General features: G+C 43.2%; 1 pseudogene; it reads right to left on the bottom strand.

Annotated features, from left to right (window-relative positions):
- Positions 1–7,563: 7,563 nt before the first annotated feature.
- On the bottom strand, positions 7,564–10,831 carry LOC100992065 (endoplasmic reticulum chaperone BiP-like; annotated as a pseudogene).
- Positions 10,832–11,414: the final 583 nt, after the last annotated feature.

Below are 11,414 nucleotides of genomic sequence, written 5' to 3' on the forward strand. Positions count from 1 at the left end.
CTCCCAAAGTTCTGGGATTACAGGCGTGAGCCACCGCTCCCGGCCTCAGTCTGAGTTTTATTATAACACTAAGCACTTGTTTTATTCTTCCTTATTTATCCCCTCCCAGACTGGGACCTCTTCAAGGGCAAGACCCATGGTTTATTCTTTCTTGCATCCCCAGAACCTCCATAAATGTTTATTGACTGTGTAATAACACTTCTTAATGCTTTAAAGTTATTGATAAACTACAACCAGAAACATGTGGTGCTAATCATTTGCCAGGAATTGGACTAAGATAAATCATTTCATGGAATTCTAATGCCAGTCCTGTAGGTAGGTGGTATTATCACCACTTTACAGATGAGAAGACTGGATGGGGCTAGAGAGAATTACGTAAGGCACCATAGCTCATGGAATAGCAGAATTTTATTTTCAACTCCAGCGTAAATCCAAAGCTTTTAACTCTTAAAAATGATGATACTGACTCCCTTCTCTAAGAACCCACAAAAAAGCAAATTAGAACAACAAAGAGGTCTTTTTAAAATTAGGCTATGAAATGAGGATAAAAAGAGATCATCAATGTTGACAATGTTGCATTGAACCAGATACTCTCCTATGCTTGCGGCATTGATGCTGAGTCAAAAAAACCAGTCACTCCCTTTGACCCAAATATTGCATATATGTTGAAAATTTACCTTAAGGAAAAATCCCAAATATTGGGGAAGAAAACAGTAAATACAAAGATGTTCACTACAGCATTACTTATGATAGTGAAATACTCGTTAATAGAATACCTAAGTAAATTATGGCCAAAATCCATGGAATATTAGGCAGGATTAAAATCATAGTTATTTAGGTTGTGTATGATGCCAAAAAAACGTTTAGGATATAATATTAGGCCACAAAAAATTGGATATACAATTGTGAGTGCACCATGGTTACAATGAGGTGAAAGCTAGAGCTTCGGGGAGAAGAAACACACCAAGAATGCTAATAGCAATTGTGTCAGGATGAATGAATTATGGCTTGTTTTTGTTTCTTTTTTCCCCTATTTTTCAAATTTTCTGTAACATAGTTATATATTTTCATTATGAAAATGATGTATTTTTTTAAAAAAAAGCTGATGAATAATTCTACAGCTGAACTTTATTAGCAGCCAAAGGCGACCTTGTCTAAAGAAGATGTCCTCCAGGCCTTAGATCAATGCCACAGGGGCAGGGCAGCATGTGGCTCACACCCTGGGGTTGTGGAGATGGTGGACACCTGCATATGTGTCCTGTTACGCTGGAGAACTGCCAACATGGGGCTGACCTAGGGTCCTGAAGATGCTGCCCACCAGGGGGCTAACCTAGCTTTCCGGGTAACATAAGCACTCAGACCTCCTTTTCCGCTGGAGGCATCCCTGCTCCACGCATTGCTGTGTCTCCCACGCTTGGATCGTTGTAGCCAAGAGCTGAGGAGCAAGTTCAGAAGCTCAGGGATGCAAAAAGCTGGATAAAGCATCTTCAGGTAGTAAAACCCCCTCTTTTTGATTACAAACAAAAACAACAGGTGAGAGATGACACTAAGGATGTGATGGATGGTTTGGAACATTTTTTTATCTGCCCAGTTAGTTGATGCTTGCTCTGTGGGTTTTGACCGCCTTCCAGGCTAGTTTGGGCTGTGTTGTTTCTCGCTTTCAGCTGTTCTCAGTTCTTCCTCAGCGTGCAAGCTCCTTGAATAGTTAAGAACAAGGTGAAGGAAATGGGTTTATGAAAACTGCCTCTGATTGCCATCAGATGTGAGGTTGTTGACCATTCCTTACTGAGTGGGGCTGGGACCTATGCTCCTCTCTGGTTTGAATCCTGTTGTAGCTACTTACTAATTGTGGCTAAATTATTTGGGCAGATTCTTTCATCTTTTTTGAGCCTCAGTTTCCTTATCTGTAAAGTGGATGAGAAGGATAATTCCTGCTTCAGAGGTTTGTGGTGAAGTTAAATGAATTGAGATGTATCAAACACATAGTGCAGAGTTGGCTTGGGTGTGCTTCTTAGTGCTTGATAAATGCCAGCCCTTGTTATTATTGTTTAATGATCATTCCTTCCCTTGGGTTCCCAGCTGAGACAGATGGGCTTTTCCTTTACTAAGAACTTTACCGACTGTAATCCTAGCACTTTGAGAGGCTGAGGTGGGTGGATCACCTGAGGTCAGGAGTTTGAGACCAGCCTGGCCAACATGGTGAAACCCTGTCTCTACTAAAAATACAAAAATTAGCTGGGCATGGTGGCGCATGCCTGTAGTCCCAGCTACTCAGGAAGCTGAGGCAGGAGAATCGCTTGAATCCAGGAGGTGGAGGTTGCAATGAGCTGAGATAAAAAAACAAAAACAAAAACAAAACAACAACAAAACTTTACTAAGGGAGAAAGAAAAGGAAATGGTAGCAGAAGATACAAAATGATCCAAAGACTTCCTATGCCCTTTATGTTTCTGAGCCTCAGACCTTGTCCCTGAAGAAATTCTCTTTCCCCAAATCACTAGGTTTTCCCAGAACTTTGGTCTGGCTTCTGTTGATACCCTCCTGGACTGTCTTCATATTAAAGATACTTTCTTATTTCCCACCCAGAATAGTTGATCCCTGGCATTGCCCCCTTCCTGCCAAGGTCTCAAGACCAAAATGTATTACACACAAGTCACTCTAAGTGCAATACATACCATTTCTAATTGAATTCTCGCAGTCTTTGAGGTAGTATTATTATTTTTATTTCAAAGAAAGGGAGGCTCAGAGTAGATAAAGTACTTTCCCAAAGTCACATTGCTAGTAAGAGGCAAAGATTCTTATCTAGGCCCAGATGATCATGATCTCATGTTCTTAATCATCACAGCTGTGAGATATTAAAATTAATACCTACTGCCCAGGAGGTTGTAGTAGGGATTATTAATGAATATGAAAAAGTACATTGTAACTTCTAATGTGCTAGGCAAATACAATGGTGTAATAATGTATAACAACATAAACAAGAAGTGCAACTTGTGGTTATAAGCTTGTGTTCAAATCTACTCTGTCACTTATTAACCCTTAATCATTGAGTGACCTTTGGTAAAACACTGAGTGTTTCTAAGACTCAGTTTATTTTTTTCTCTATAAAACAGGATGGGGTTATGATGACAGTTAAATTTGGTAAAGCCCTTTAAACAATGTCTGGCACATAATCGACAATAAGTAAACTCTAGAATGTGAACTCCATACTGGCAGAGAGTACTGGCTGCTTTGTTAATTATTTGTGACCAGCACCTGGCACGTACTATGTGCTCAGTCAGTCTCTGCTGCATGAATGCATGGTGAAGGTCCTAGATTTGTAGCCATAATGTCTCTTTCCAGGGACATCAGCTGTGTTGGATTTTTATGGATGACAAGCCCGGCTCTGTCAGTGGCAAATAATTTGATGAATGGATCTGGACAGCTCCTAGATACCATGACTTGAGTGGCCTGATCCAGAGGCAAGACCTAAGAACAGTCATATTGGCACCCCTTGAGTTGCTTCTACCTGAGATTTCATCATTTTTCCTGTGAGGAAAGTCCGTCCAGGCCTATTCGGAGTTGCTTGTCAAATTTATTGGCTAGAGTCAAAGGGAAGACCCTTATTAAATTAGGATTCTACAGGGCTGGAGAGACCACTGGGGCTTGGACCATCCTGTGGCCCTACATGGGACCTCCTATCCCACCCCTTCCTAATAAGAGGCCAGGAGTAGTTAGAATTCAATTACGCCCTGGTGAAGACAGTCTTCCAGGCAGAGCTGGGGCAGGCCCGTGTCTGGGCTGAACAGAACAACCGATTTAAGCTAAATCAACGCCTACTTAAGTGAGCCGTAATAAGCATTCTGGGGGCAACGCCAGCCTGGGGGCATCATTTATCACTGGGTAATAGAAAACCGTAATGAATAATAACTTGGGCCCAGCAGCCGGAGCGTGCATACATTATGGGGTTCGAGCTGCCGCTGTCCACCAAGCTGGGAGGGTGGGTCTGAAGCCAGGGTGGCAGGGTTTGCATATTGAATTCTGCTGCTGTGCAGGAAGGCCTTTGTTGTACAGAAAAGCCATTAATCTCATACCTGCTTTGCCAGTCTGCAGTTGGTGTGGTGAACACATGGCCTATTTTCTTGTATTGCACCAAGAGGGAACAAGATACCCCCAGGAGAAAACCTGCTCTAGAGAGATGGTTTTGGCCTCTGCCTTGGTCAATGTATGAGAACATAGACCTCAAGTCAGCTCCCCTCTGAGGCCTGATCCCAGGGTGTGTTCGTTTTCTCACCAGGCCTTGTCAAGCAGCACAGTTTGAGTACCAGCAGTGCCCAGAGTTCTGTGCTAGCTAATGGTGGGGTCTGGGGATAGCATAAGGTGGGCCTGTGAAGCTCCTGTCGTGGCACTATTGCATTTGATATCCACTTCTGGTTTTGAAATGGGTGTTAACATTTGTGCCCTGTTTTACATATCAGAAAACTGAGAATCAGAGGAGTTAAATGGCTTGCACACAGAAATAGGAAGAGGGGGTCCTGGATTCAAATTCCAGCCTTCTGATATGAATTCTGAACCCTTTGCCTTTTATCACCTTCCCTCCCAGATAAAAAGGCGTGAACATGTCTTCATCTGTTCTCTTGATCCCATTCCCTTTGGGCTCTGGATCCTAGAGAGTTAGTTATTGCTCCGGCGTATGGTGGGCCAGCAGGCTACTCCCTCCTTTGGAAAGCTCTCCTTGTGTCTTCCTGATATGCCTTCTGCCATTCACCTTGGCCTCCTTAATGGGATAATCACTACTTCTCACTACTGTTGTGAGGATAATTTGTCAACCTGTGCTAATCCAAGATTCTTCTAGTCCCATCAGCTTAGGCGTAAGGGAAAGCTGCAGGAATAATAATAATAATAATAATAATAATAATAATAATAAAAACAGTGTCTTCCTGTCTCAGACTCCACTGTAGGCTTATTCTCAATCCTTCCCCTTGTGATCTTTGAGGATTGCTGGGGTACTTATCTTGCTGGCACCTTCTGTTGCTTCCAGGCAGCCTCCATGACTCCTTCAGTCTAGCTCCTGGACCCATTGGGTGGCTCCCAGTTTAGTGTTGGCCTTTTCTCCTCCTCTGACACTGGTTTCTTGGTGCTGGGTCTCTGGAGGTTGTCCTTAGTTCCTCTTGACTGGGAGTGACTTCTCTTTTGTTCCCCTAAGGTCCCCAGTGAAATGGGGGAGGGTGGGGTAGGTTGCCATTTTTCACATTCACTTGTTAATCCAACAAAACTTATGTGTACCTTCTAGTGGCTGGATATTCTAAGAGGATTTAGACCACGTCCTACATCAGAATGATGTTTTCCTCAAGGCTGAACTCCTCCTTGCTCACCCCCATATTTCAGTTTCAGAGCTGCATAGTCTTGTTTCTTTGTTTCCTGAGGAATCTGCTGCTAATGCTTGTTTTACTTGACTGGCTCTTGACCATACACTTAGCTCCTTAGGATCCATAATGAGTTCACGGAAGCCTGAAGCCAAGCATGAGTGCCATGAGCTATGCTGAGTACAGTTCTCCCTCTCCTCTGCCCCCAGCCACTGTCCTCAGACTGAAATGGGGCCTGGGCCTGAGTTTTCATTGATTAAGGCTGAATTGATTTAGACTGGCATCTTAAGACTGAACAATTCACTTCAGGAAAATACCTCTGCAGCATTCCTCATAAACCACTGTAAATAAAGTCAACTCACTTTAATCAGCTATAAATTGATAAAACCAAACACCACAGAAAAGAAAACAAAGAGAAGTGTCCTAATTCTTATTTGAGTTGTAAGAGCTTTGTTCTGACCTGGTCTCTCCTAGTTTATTCTCAAATATTTCAGACTCGTAATCCTTTTGACTCTTTAATCCCTTTGTTATCCATTTAACAAACCCTATGAGGACAAAGCCTTTTTTTATAATGAAATCGTCAATGTGATGTTGGCCATGGAGATGGGTCACACAGCTTTCCTTTCATTATTATTATTATTTTTAGAGACAAGGTCTCACTCTGTTGCCCAGGCTGGAGTGCAGGGGCACCAACAAGGTTCACTGCAGGCTTAGGTGATCCTCCCACCTCAACCCCCTGAGTAGCTGGGACTACAGGCACACACCACCATGCCTGGTTAACTTTTGTATTTTTTGTAAAGATGGGGTTTTGCCATGTTGCCCAGGTTGGTCTTGAACTTCTGAGCTTGGGCAATCCACCTGCTTTGGCCTCTCAAAGTGCTGGGATTATAGTCGCGAGCCTCTGCGCCTGGCCCAGCTTTCCTTTCAAAAGGACCAGGGAGTGGCTGACAGCCTCCAGGTGCTGTACTTTTGGATCTCTGCGATGTTCAGCTGAGGCTCATTCTCCCTAGGCTGTGCCTGGCCAACCACCAAGCACTGTGGGGGTAATGGAACTGGACCACTTTCTGCTTGATGCAGGACTCCTCTAATGGGCAATCAGTGCTCTGGGGCTCCTCAGAGCCTCACTGCAGTTTGAGGGTCTTCCTGTCCAATCCTCTTTCCTTCCCCCTCCCCTTTCACAGCTATCAGGTTGGTATTGCAGATTGCAGATTCCCCCTGCCCTTTAACTCTCACAAACATTTCTTGCAATACATACCTTGCGCTTCTCATTCTGTTCCGGCATCTGCTTCTAGGAGGGCCTAACCTGACACACATGCTCAGAGAGAAGCAAACAACAATATATTCATACATCATATATACATTTAAGATGGCTTCAAGGAACCAGGATAGGGACTCTGTGAAGGACGGAGTGCTAAGCAGTACCTTGGTATTCTTTGTAGTGTCCAGCATGGGCCCAGCTTTTGGCTGGGGCTCAGTGAGTAAGGGACACCAGGACTCTTCTAGCCTGACTGCACGTAGTGTGAGTCTGTTGTGTCCAGGGGCAGAATTGAGAAGCCAGAAGGTGTTGCTTTGGGCTGCCTTGCTCAGCTTCCTTTCCTGTGTTGTTATCACCAAGGACTGTGCCAATCGTTGATATTAAAGTGGTTGCCTGCATGCTGTTTAGGGACCACTGGACCTCAAGAGGGATCCTCAAGAATAATCTGCCAGTCTCAGTTTTAGCTTCCTGACCCCTGTGGCCTGAGAACCTACCAATCTTCATACCCTGAGAATATGCTAATCCCATGTCCTACACCCCCATCATCAAATTTTAGGAAAGTCTGTGGTTCTAATTTGGAGGTAGGCACTGATCAATATCTGCCACAACCTTAGGGTAGGCTGTGACCTGAATGATGGTTGTGGTAGACAGGAGCTGAGTGAAGTGGCCAACTGGCTGAAATTGGTAAGCAGAGGTATGTGGCCTGAGAGGTTTTGAAGGAACCACAGGAATGTCCAGGTGGCAGAGAGGTCCTGAGTCTGGAAGGTAGGAACACTGGAGCTCCATGTTGCTGAATTCAAATAACCTCTCTATCCTTGTGTAACCCCTGTCAGCAGAATTCCACACAGCTAGCAAGTCCCTTGCTTGTTAAAGATGTTTGTATCTAATGTTCATGAGAGGGATTGGTCAGTGGGGTCTTTTTCCTCTTAATTTATTTATCTGGTTTTGGTATCAAGGTAATGCTAATTTCATAAAATGAGTTGGGAAATGTTCCTTCTATTTTCTGGAAGAGTTTGTGCAGAATAGTTATTATCTCTTCATTTAATGTTCATTAGAATTTAGCAGTGAAGCCATTTGGGACTGGAGTTTGTGGAAGGTTTTTAGTTATGAGTTCATTTCTTTAATAGATATAGGACTATTCAGGTTATCTGTTTCTTCTTGAGTGAGCTTTGGTAGCCTGTGTGTTTCAAGACATGTGTCCATTTTATCTAGCTTATATAACTTATTAGAATAAAATTATTCATACCATATCATTCCCTTGCTGTCCTTTTAGAATCTGCAGGATCTATAGTGATGTACCCACTTTAATTCTTGGTATTGGTAATTGGTATTTTATTTTTTGTTTCTTTCCGTTTGACTAAAGGTTTATCGATTTTATGGATCTTTTCAAAGAGTCAGCTTTTGGTTTCATTGATTTACTCCACTATTTTTGTTTTCTATTTTATTGATTTATGTTCTTATTTACCTTTTCTGCTTATTTTGGGTTTAACTTGTTCTTCCTTTTTAAATTACTTAAGGTGAACACTAGAGAATTGATTTGAGAATTTTATGATTTTCTAATATACACATTTAATGCTATAAATCTTCTAAGCATTGATTTAGCTACACTTCACACATTTTGATGTGTTGTGGTTTAGTTTTCATTTGGTTCAAAATATTTATAATTTCTGTCATGGTTTTTTTAGATCTATATATTATTTAGAAGTGTGTTGTTGTTTAATTTTCTTTTCTTTTCTTTTCTTTTTGTAAATAACAAACATTTATTGGTGTCACTTCTGGTAGAAAAAACTTCCTACACCAGATGCACATGACCCAATTGTTAAATAGAACATTTTGAAGGTGAATACACACCCTAACCCAGGCTTTTTACCCACTTTTTAAGATGGCCAATTCTTCTCCTGACCCACCCAAAGACATGTGAGCAACTGCTAATGAAAAGCAGTAAATAGCCGCTTGGGCTATAGCATTTTCAACTCCACTCTGAGGTGAAGATTCCAATTACATTTGAGACTTAAGTTCTCTCAATTTTTTCCTAACGAAAGTTCCTGAGTCCAGTATTTACAATATTACAGCACTAGCAGATCAGTGTCTACAACTCATCTTTTTCTGCTGTATCCTCTTCCCCAGCTGGGGGAGGGCCTGCGCTTCCATAGAGTTTGCTGATAATTGGTTGAACAATTTCTTCCAGTTCCTTCTTCTTAGCTTTGAAGTCTTCAGTGTCAGCATCTTGGTGGCTTTCCAGCCATTCAGTCTTTTCTTCTACAGTTTTTTCCATGGTCTCCTTATCTTCAGAGGAAAGTTTACCTCCCAGCTTTTCTTTGTCTCCAATCTGATTCTTTAGAGAATAGGCATAGCTTTCCAACTCATTTCTAGTATCAGTGCACTCCTTGAGCTTTTTGTCTTCCTCAGCAAACTTCTCAGCATCATTAACCATCCTTTCGATATCTTCAGGTGTCAGGTGATTCTGGTCGTTGGTAATTGTGATCTTATTTTTGTTCCTTGTACCCTTGTCTTCAGCTGTCACTCGAAGAATACCATTCACATCCATCTCAAAGGTGACTTCAATCTGTGGGACCCCACAAGGAGCAGGAGGAATTCCAGTCAGATCAAATGTACCCAGAAGATGATTGTCTTTTGTCAGGGGTTGTTCACCTTCATAGACCTTGATTGTAACAGTTGGTTGATTATCAAAAGCTGTAGAAAAGATCTGAGACTTCTTGGTTGGCACCACTGTGTTCCTTGGAATCAGTTTGGTCATGACACCTCCCACAGTTTCAATACCAGGTGTAAGGGGACATATATCAAGCAGTACCAGGTCACCTGTATCTTGATCACCAGAGAGCACACCAACCTGGACAGCAGCACCATATGCTACATCTTCATATGGGCTTATGCCGCGGTGTGGTTCCTTGCCATTGAAGAACTCTTTAACCAGTTGCTGAATCTTTGGAATTTGAGTAAAGCCACCAACAAGAACAGTTTCATCAATGTCAGACTTCTTCAAATCAGAGTCTTCCAACACTTTCCAACACTTTTCTGGCTAGGCTTCATAGTAGACTGGAACAGATCCAATTGAGCTCTTCAAATTTGGCCTGAGTCAGGGTCTCAGAAAAGTCTTCTCCTTCATAGAAGGACTCAATTTCAATTACTGCTTGCTTGATGTTGAGAAGACAGGGCCCGTTTGGCCTTTTCTACCTTGCGCCAGAGTTTCTGCACAGCTCTATTGTCTTTCCCGACATCTTTGCCAGTCTTCTTTTTGTACAGTTTGATGAAGTGTTCCATGACATGCTGGTCAAAGTCTTTTCCACCCAGATGAGTATCTCCATTAGTGACCACAACTTTGAAGACACCATTGTCAATGGTGAGAAGAGACACATCGAAGGTTCCACCACCCAGGTCAAACACAAGGATGTTCTTCTCCCCCTCCCTCTTATCCAGGCCATAAGCAATAGCAGCTGCTGTAGGCTTATTGATGATCCTCATAACATTTAGGTCAGCAATAGTTCCAGCGTCCTTGGTTGCTTGGCGTTGGGCATCATTGAAATAGGCTGGTCAGTAACAACTGCATGGGTAACCTTCTTTCCCAAATAGGCCTCAGCGTTTTCTTTCATTTTAATGAGAACCATTGCAGAAATTTCTTTAGGAGCAAATGTCTTTGTTTGCCTACCTCCAACATCAATTTGAATGTATGATTTAGTTTTCTTTTCAACCACCTTGAACAGCAAGAACTCGATGTCCTGCTGCACAGACGGGTCGTGCCACCTGCGGCTGATGAGCCGCTTGGCGTCAAAGACCGTGTTCTCGGGGTTGGAGGTGAGCTGGTTCTTGGCTGCATCGCTGATCAGACATTCCCCTTCAGGAGTGAAGGCCACATAGGACGGCATGATGCGGTTGCCCTGATCGTTGGCGATGATCTCCACGCGGCCGTTCTTGAACACGCCGACACAGGGGTAGGTTGTCCCCAGGTGGATGGCGACCACCGTGCCCATGTCCTCCTCCTTGGCCCGTGCCGTGCTGAGCAGCAGCAGCATCGCGGCCACCAGGGAGAGCTTCATCTTGCCAGCCAGTCGGGCAGCAGCAGGCAGGGCATCCCAGGCAGTCCAGCCACAGGCCACAGCACAGGAGCGCAGCGCGGTTACCGACTTGCAGGTGGCAGGGGTCACAAGGCGCCACGAACCAGGCGAAGGGCAGGTCTGGAAATGCAGGCCGCGGCGCTTACCTCTCACATTCAGGAAACACCCCAATCGGTCGGTCTGTCTGTGCCGTCTCGGCCGGCGTCTGTATTGTTTAATTTTCAAACATTTGAGGGATTTTCAGTTAAAAGATGTCTTTGTTATTGACTTCTAGTTTAAATTCATTGTGGTCAGCAAGCATACTTTGCTTGAGTTTAATCATATTAAGTTTGAGACTTATTTTGTACCCAGATATGATCTTGGTGAATGTTTCGTGTGAACTTAAAAAGAATATGTATTCTTCTGTTGTTGAGTGGTGTATTCTATAAGTGTGAGATTTTTCTGAAAATCTACTTCTTATAAATTTTTTGAATTAGTGTTAACATGGTGTGTTTTTTACATCCTTGCACTTTTAACCTATATGTGTCCTTATATTTAAAGTTGGTTTCTTGTTGATAAAGATACAGATGGATCCCATCTGATACTCTTTGCCTTTTGGGCTGTTTAGACTTTTTTTTTTTTGAGATGGAGTCTTACTCTGTCACCCAGGCTGGAGTGCAGTGGTGCGATCTTAGCTCACTGCAACCTCCACCTCCTGGGTTCAAGTGATTCTTCTGCCCCAGCCTCCCGAGTAGCTGTGATTA

The sequence above is a fragment of the Pan paniscus genome, chromosome 1 (genome assembly GCF_029289425.2).
Source record: "Pan paniscus chromosome 1, NHGRI_mPanPan1-v2.0_pri, whole genome shotgun sequence".
NCBI classification, from domain to species: domain Eukaryota; kingdom Metazoa; phylum Chordata; class Mammalia; order Primates; family Hominidae; genus Pan; species Pan paniscus.